Genomic DNA, 8,368 nt, shown 5'->3' with positions numbered 1-8,368 from the left:
GCATTAGGCCCCTGGAACTTTTTTCAAACTATTGGGTAGATAATTGCATCTCCAACCTAAGCACATTTAAATTTTAGACTTAAAGAAGTCTAAATTCTAAAAGATTTTTTTATAAGCTTTTTCCTGCTGCCTAAGTATTAGAGAAGTCTGATTAGTAATTAGATTGGATAAAGGTCAAATGTCTTTCCCTCAAAAAAAAACTAAACAAAACAAATAACAAAACTTCAGCAGCTTTCTTCTTGTACAAAGTCTAAAAAGAAATTTTTATAGTGTCCATTGCAGATGTTGGGACTCCTCTCTCTCTGCCCACATCCTTTTAGCCTTTCTCTCAGTGCATTTTAAACCTCATCTTTCTCACAGCCAGGGTTCCATCTTGCTTTCATGGAGCATTTTTTTCAGAGTTATCAGCTTTTTTTCAACTATTAACATTGCTATCAGCTGCAGAGGCAGTACCCACAGATAGGACTAGATAGGAAATCAGATAAAAGATGAAATTTCGGGGAGAAGAACCCCTGTGTTCAGGTTCTGCACCTACTCTGACTTTCCACCAGGCTCTGCACATGCAAACTTTTGCTTTCAGAATGAGCTCCCCAGTACAGCAAACAGCTCCCAGTGGTGTTTTTATGGATGATGCTCAGTGATCTGCAGACTTTCCTCCAGAGCAATTTACCACTGCCAAAGGTGGGCAGCCAACGCTCAAAATTCTGCTGATGAGAACAGGGCAGAAGCAGCACAATGCCCTCCCCAGCTCAAGCAGCAGGTATCTACACTTTAAGGAAATCTAGAACAATAATTACCTTTTTAGCCTCTCCTCCCCATCAGTAGTTTTTTTGGTGGAGTGACTCTGAGGCAAATGGTTTTTTTTATACTGAATGTGAGCAGACAATTGAAAAAAACCTCTTTTTGGAACATGTGAAAACTAGTACACAACAATGCTACAGAAGTTTGCTTAAGTAGTGAGAGTATCTGTGCATTATGAATTAGATCATGCAATGAAAACGCTTCTCAATCTCTTTAAAGTCCTTTCTCAAGCTCTTTAAAGTCCTTCTCTAACAAAGACCCCCACAATAGTCATTTTACAGCCCAAAATCTCAATGCTACAGGGAAGTCTTATTTTACCACCTCCAGTTGCAGCCCCTGGCACAAAAGCCTGGCAGGTTTTCAAAGCAGTGAATATGGTGCAGGTGCAAAGCAGAGCTGCCCTGGGTGCCCCGGTAGCTCCCAGCAGACTGGAGCTGGTCCCTCCTGTAGCACAGCACAGCACCTCTGGACCCACCCTCCTGCCAGCCCCTGCTTCAGAGGGCTCCAGACCTTCTGCAAGACTTGCTCATCAGTTCTTTGCCTCAAGATAGGCAATATCTACCAGATCCTGAAGAGTGATTTAGGAAAGGAAAAATAGCATGAGACACAGATGTTAGAAGGTTACTGACCCCGTAGATAAGATTATTGTTGGGGAAATTCCTGGATTAGTTCTGCAGACACATCCTTACACAAAGGGCTTATTTCACATTTCTGTTGCTCAGTTGTTATTTTTTTAACGGTGTTTGAGCTCCATGTATTATTACAAATTAATTTCTCATTATGCTCCATTAGAATTTCATTAGAACTTGTTGATACGAACACTAACAAAATTCTAACGTGAAACTCAAGCAGATCCACAATGTTTATGTTTACTTATTGACACAAAAACTAAGTTTAAACATATATTATTTAGCACACAACAACTTTATCTTCATAGATGCTCCACAGTTGAATTTTCACTCACTGACACTGATAGAGGTTTGTAACTTGCCTTTTAGTAAATCCATTTGTTAAACTAGTACAAAGTATTTGAATACAAAGTATTGACTGCCAGAGGCAGCCAGTGCTGTCTGACTTCAATCTACAATACATCCAAACAGAAAAAACTAATACAAAATTAAGGTCTGGTGACCAGATTTGATGCTTCTTATCTCAAGCCTCAAGGTCTGGTTTTGAGGGAACAAACCACCACAACCACAGTCAAAACTGTAGAATAATACTTCTAAAAAAACTCACTTTTGTTTTTCATTCTGTTATTTCCACCTGCCTCCCAAGATGAAAAAGCATGCAAAGACTTGCATTTCCACAAACATTCCTTTAATTTCTTACTAATTCACTTAAAGAAGTAGCCATTATTGCTGCAGTGAATTCTGCAATTCTGATTATCTTCAATTTAAGACAAGGTAATTGTGCTTGAAGTAGTACTGCCATCACATTACTAATATACTTCAGGTTTCTTTTGTCATTTGTAAGAGAAAGGGTACCAATTAATCTACAAATAGAGCTCATTTTGTATTTTAAAGGTAGAAGTGCATGCAAGATTTATAGAGAAACATTTATCCTTACAGACAATATGGAGATTAACTCACATAGGACTAGTATTACAAGAATTTAACAAAAAGCACTCACAAGTGAGCAGAGCAGTATTCAACTCCAAAAAGAAGGGGGAAAATTACACATAACTGATAGCTAGTTTAAAATAATTTCAGGAAATAGAGTCAAGTAGAAAATTCTTATTTCCCCAGTCTTACAGCTTTAAGAAGGTATTGAGTGGAGTTTTAACTAGAAATGAAAAATTCTAGTGTCCTGTTCTTGTCTGTAAGTCTCAGTCATCTATACCTTTTTATGAAAGTGATTTGATTTAGAAAAGAAGCAAAATATCTTTTTCAAATGAATCAAGATGATGTGCTCTGCTAGGAATTCACCAGCCCACAAAATAGAACTCATTTGAAAGACAAGGTCTGTACCCCATGAGTCATTAACACATTCAGGCTTTCTGGATGGGATTCAACAGAAAAAAAACAAAACAAATCAAAACTTCATAAGAGCACTGTGCACACATCAGAAATGAGGGATGCAGAGAACTGTAAATGGCAAACTTACTTTTTTTCTGAGTCCACATGTTTTGTGCTCACAATAGATTTAAACTGCATAAAGTGTCAGGCACACTTAGTTTGATAACACTGCAATCTTCTCATTTAAGTGTTATAACAATGTAGCCCTATCTTTATTCAGAATAATTTTCTATTAAATACCCTCATCTCACACAAGCACTCCTGTGCACTCAAGAATTGATGGCCCTACACTATCCATCCCCCAAACCACCCCCACAACCAGTGAATCCAAATACCCCACATGTGGACTTCATTTCACAGACTTAGAATATGCTTTGTAAAACTATAGGGAAAAGAAAGAATGCACCATTTTTTTCGTCAGTAGTTTCAAGCCATATAAAGTTGTATGAATGAGACTCAGCATGTATGTACAGACTTATGGATCCTCTTAACATCTTAATGTACAGCAAGATATTTCAATATATTCATACATATACTTAAAATAATCAGCAGAAAGGTTAAGGATGGGCACAGAAAGCTCATTTGTTGTGACACCTTCCCAAGGTCACAGAGCCCTTCTTACAACTGCCTTCTCAAAGAAACTGATGCTCAGAAAAGCAGGGTGGGTTTTCTGGCACACATTGTCATTTTACAGCAATTTGAAGTGTTGCTTTATGATATTCTCCAGGGAAGAGGGAGAAAACAGTGATGCAAAGTCACAAATTGCAACTGAAATCTTTGGTCCACTTTACAGCCCGTTTCTAAAAAAATGCAATTTCATTGCAAAGTAAAACAAGAGGAGTTAAAACACACAGTATTTCCAAAAAAAGCAGTGCCACTCACTTGTCTTGGCAAATGGACAGATGGCACCTACATTTCCAAAGGAAGTGCTGTGTAAATAAGGATAGTTTACTTGCTCTCGATGGCCTAGGTTCAGAACTGGTGCCCTATAAAAATCACTTTCCTAGTACAGCAAAGATTTGCCATATAACACCAGACTACTTCCCATGAAATGAAGTGCTTAATATGATATTCTCTAGTGCTAAAAAGAGAGATTTCTCTCTTCTACCTCCATGCCACCAGCAAAGCCACATCAAACCCAGCCCCACCATTCTCACATTTAAAGGAGTTTAAGTACTGAAACTTCAGAGACTGAAACCGAGCAATCACAATTCCATACCCACAATGGAAATGCTGCTAGGAAAACAGGGGAACATGACAGCAACATTGCAGCAGTGGAGCAGAAAGGCTTTGCTTGGCTCACAGCTGCACCACGAGCTGAGCCATGGACAAGAAACACCTGCAGCTGACTCTCCTTTGAGGCAGAAACGCTTTTAGCAGCAGCAACTTGATCCCTACTGGCCAACATTGAGGTTTGGGTGGATGCCATTCCCGGGCAAGGTGTTTCTGTTTGCACTGCAGCACACCTGGTGAGCTACTGAGAATTCTTCATCAACTTGCCTTTTCTTCAAAACACTTGGCAAGCTCGTAAGGCATGTGGCAAAGTTCTTTGCTCCTCCAGCTGAGTCTGGGTACACAGAGAGTGCTCTCCTCTCAAAAGCACACCAGTGGGTATCAATACCCCAGGAACAGGGTGCAGGGCAGAGACAGAGCTGTTATCCAGCAGTTGGGCAGCTACATTAGTGTTGGGTTATTTGCATTATCTAATATTTACTCCCACAGGAGTAGGATATTCAGGCATTAGTTGTCTCTGCATTATGCTTGGTTGTGTGAAAAGCTGTGGTCTGCTTGCCCAAAGGAAGATGGAAGATGCATTCATCTCATTGTACATCTTCTGCTTGAAAGACTGTGTTTTAAGCACCTAGCAGTCAAGTGATTAATAGCCTATCAAGAAATGTTAACATTAGAATACTAAAATTAATTTGTATTTCCTAAATCATCTGAGAACCACAGAATTTTCATTTCACCATTTTTTCTGATAACTGCTAGAAATGCAAGAAACAGCCTTATTTAAAGATGAAGTTACTGTCTTTACCATCTCTAGAAGTATATGATGTGTCTACAAGATACCAAAAAATAGCAACTGGTAAGTGACCATGTTTGGTCCTTTCCCTAGCGCAGAGTCATTCATTTAACACACAGAGATGTGTGCAGTGTGCATCTCTGGGCCACTATGAAAACACTATATTTTCATTATGCTGTTACAATACCATCATCATCTATAGATGTTAGCCTTTCATGTTATTAATAAGAATTATAGTGATGAAAAAAAAGCACCATCCACAATAATAGCTAAGATCAACATAAAGCACCAGCTGATGGCTGAGACTTTAAACCCATCACCATTAACTGCCTATCAAATAAATAAAAGATTGAATTTCATTACAGTCTAATACAGAAAGCTTTAATGATTCACTTTCATAGTTCACTTAATAAGAAAATGGAACAAATATTAACACCCCTTCTTTGTGAAACATATATTTACCTAGGTGCTTTTCAACAGGTCACGCCAACTACTTCTGATGGGAAGGAAGTGGAGCAACAAAACACCTCCTCAAATACTTTCTGTAGTGCTTTTATACCTTCTGCACATTCCCAGGCACTAACTAATTAATTACAACTCACTGATGCAGGCAATCACTCAAGCATGTACATGAAGACCAGAAAGAGGGCTGGAGTTTAGGAGCATCTGGTTCTCAATTATGGGGCTGCTCTGTGAGAGCACAGCGCTCATCTGCCTGTTCCACACATGGCAGCAGAGCTTATTTATAGTTGCTACTCAGGAAGCAGTAATTTGTATTAAAATATGTAATGACTGAATTACTCTTCAGTGCCTGTGCTTGAGAATAACAAAGTGTTCCCACCAATCTCCATACTATATAAAGCTGTAGTTAATACCAAGGATTTGTTCAAAAGGCAACTGAAATTGGAATGAAACGTGGCCTATCTGCAGCAGGGAGCGACTGTCATGGTTTTATTGGGCATGTTTCACTAATACCACTAAGCAAAATTCTTGCTCATTCATACCAGCCTACAGGTGGCTGCTGAGTAGAAACAGGCCATACAGCATCAGGCAGCGGTCAAATGTAACACAGAAGCTCCGAGTCATGCCTGAAAACAAAGCTGAAAACACACAACCACCTTCTCTCAGTTCTCGTTTGTCCTTTCCTCTCACGCCCAAGTCATCTTGAGCAAAGTGCTAATCAGAGCTCTGCTCACTCGGAACTTTAAAGTGCATGTCAGATTCCTCCTTGCCTGCTCCCCACCAGCTACCCCTTCCCTCCACCCTGCTGTGCATCTCGAACACCTGGCAGGCAATTGCTGGCTCACATAATTAGTTTGTAATCTCCACCAGTTACATTATCACCTGCTCTGCCTACAAATCCAGGGCCCTCCCACCTCCTGCAATTAGCAAATTCTTACTTAATCCTTTCTAGTGTGGAGTTGGGAAACATAATTTCTACATAGAAATTAACACTTTCCTGAAACAGTTTTCAGTTTGTTACAGCCAGGTTGTGTTTCCAAATGAAAGAACACAAATCCTCAGGAATTCTCCAAGCGTGAGATGAAATGCTGCACTCTCCTTAGCAGCCAAGTGACTCTGGCACTTTAGGCAGGGGTGCGTCCTCTTCCACACATGCATCACAATGCCTAGGCCTGAATAATCCAATTGTAAAAGGTTCTGTAAATGAAAATTAGATTACATAAAATGTCCTTGTTAACTGGTTTGTAATAGATCTGTACAACACAGCATCCCAAGGACATTTCACTTGCCCCAGTAAAATCCGTAAGCGATGTGACTGAATAAAGAACAGATGATTCTGCTCATCGTGTAAACACTTGGGAGTTTTGCAAAGATGTTTCTTCTACCTAAATCCTGTAAAGAAAGCATATGAGTCATAAACAAGTTCAGTGGGTGCAATAACAGCAAGCAGAGTTATACAACACCCCAAAAAAAAAACCCTGGAGTACAGATTGAGCAAACAGGCTTGTTTTGCTTAAGAAGAATGACAGTGCATGTAAGTCATCAAGTGTGTGACAGCCTGGTGAAAAGAGATAGGAACAGTCTGTCTCAGAGTACACAGAGGGCTTCAGATGCAGAAAATAAAGATTCATCTTCAAGAAAAGCAAAGGAAAAAAGCCAACTTTTACATGGAAAATGTAGTGAAAGACAGGTAAAGAAACTAAGAGGTTTCATGGGTTGTTTAAAGGAGACTTATAGAGGAGTTGCCCATTATGTCCTTATATTTCCAGAATTCTGCTCTGAATACCTTGATCATGGCCAGAATAAAAGTTTGTAGTGAAATCAGAACTCGAGATGCTTCCCCACAATCTAGTCAAATAACTTTATCATTCCTCACAGGTGTGCACATCCACTTCTTGCTGAAACAATCCAAAAGGCCAGTTTTGCACCTAAAAGCCAAGTAGGACTGGAAAGCATCTACTGAGATCACCCAGCCTGAATTCCCTTTTCCCTCTGGTTTATTCCCTATGCTATCATCTGAAATACCCTTCTCCAAACTTACTTCAGATATCTTTACAGGCAATTTCCAGATTTCAAAAGTACTTCTGAATTATTCTCAGTATTGTTCATGGATGTCCTAGCTAAATGATTCTTTACCCCATGATTACTGTTAGCTTGTCTTAAACATTAAGAATACAGATATTGAAAAAGAAAAGTCACAGGTTTGAATCCAAGAAAAGCATTGGCATACAATTCACCTATTATTTAAATGCCCCTAAGAGTTCCTTTTCATCTCAGTTTCTAAAATGCATAAAACTAAAACAAAGAAATCTTTTACTTCCATGAGCAACTCGCTAAACATATCTTTAATATCTGTGTTCCTCTTCTATACCTTGTCAAAAACACTTAGAGCAAACATGGAGGGAGAAAACTATATTAAAAAACTGTGAGACTGCTGCTGAGCCTATTAACTTGGGATTTTAAGGATATTTCCTCATTTCCATATGGGTTGTAGGGAAGTGGAGTCTGATAGTGCAGAATCAATAACAGAGATGTTGAGAAGTTATTGCCAGTATATTTCAAGTATAAAATATGAAGTACATGGTATCAGCAACATCTTTGTTTCACTGAGCTACATCTATCGGCTCTCAGGAAAATATGGGAAAACCTGATCACAGCCTTGGACAGAAAATTCCTGAAACCTTTTCCAGCCATGGCTGGGAAGTGTTGACACTGACCTGGGGGCCAGTCCTGAAATCCAGTAGCACTTGTCCAAACAAACAGTGCATGCTCACTGGGGCTCCTGGGCACACAAACTGTTAATATTACACCCCTGATACAGATTTCTCATTTGTTCATCTACTTGACCAAGCTCATGATACTTGAGCTGAATCAGCTTTCAGCCATGCTGCAAACTTCCACCATGGTTTATAGTTTTATGGGATAAAAGATCACAACATTACTTGCTGAATCAATAATATTAATACAAGCTAGAATTTATTTTACTTCGAGGACAAAAGTGCTGTGGATCACTACATCAATTTCGCTTCCCTGAACTACACAAAAATTCTGCCAACACAGCCTTTGT

General features: G+C 39.3%; 1 long non-coding RNA gene across 2 annotated transcripts; it reads left to right on the top strand.

Annotated features, from left to right (window-relative positions):
- The first annotated feature begins 4,174 nt into the window (after positions 1-4,174).
- Positions 4,175-8,134, top strand: LOC111933568 (uncharacterized). Of its 2 annotated transcripts, XR_015274236.1 has the most exons (3): positions 4,175-4,285; positions 4,539-4,902; positions 5,320-7,399. It is a non-coding gene; the product is annotated as an uncharacterized LOC111933568 (long non-coding RNA). The 2 variants fall into 2 exon arrangements; XR_002866796.2 differs by lacking the exon at positions 4,175-4,285 and having other exon boundaries at positions 4,441-4,902; positions 5,320-8,134.
- The last annotated feature ends 234 nt before the right edge of the window (positions 8,135-8,368 follow it).

This window comes from Cyanistes caeruleus, chromosome 10 (assembly GCF_971803275.1).
Source record: "Cyanistes caeruleus chromosome 10, bCyaCae1.hap1.1, whole genome shotgun sequence".
Lineage (NCBI taxonomy): Eukaryota > Metazoa > Chordata > Aves > Passeriformes > Paridae > Cyanistes > Cyanistes caeruleus.
Note: the sequence above shows the minus strand (reverse complement) of the source record. Positions and strands in the feature narration are given on the sequence as shown.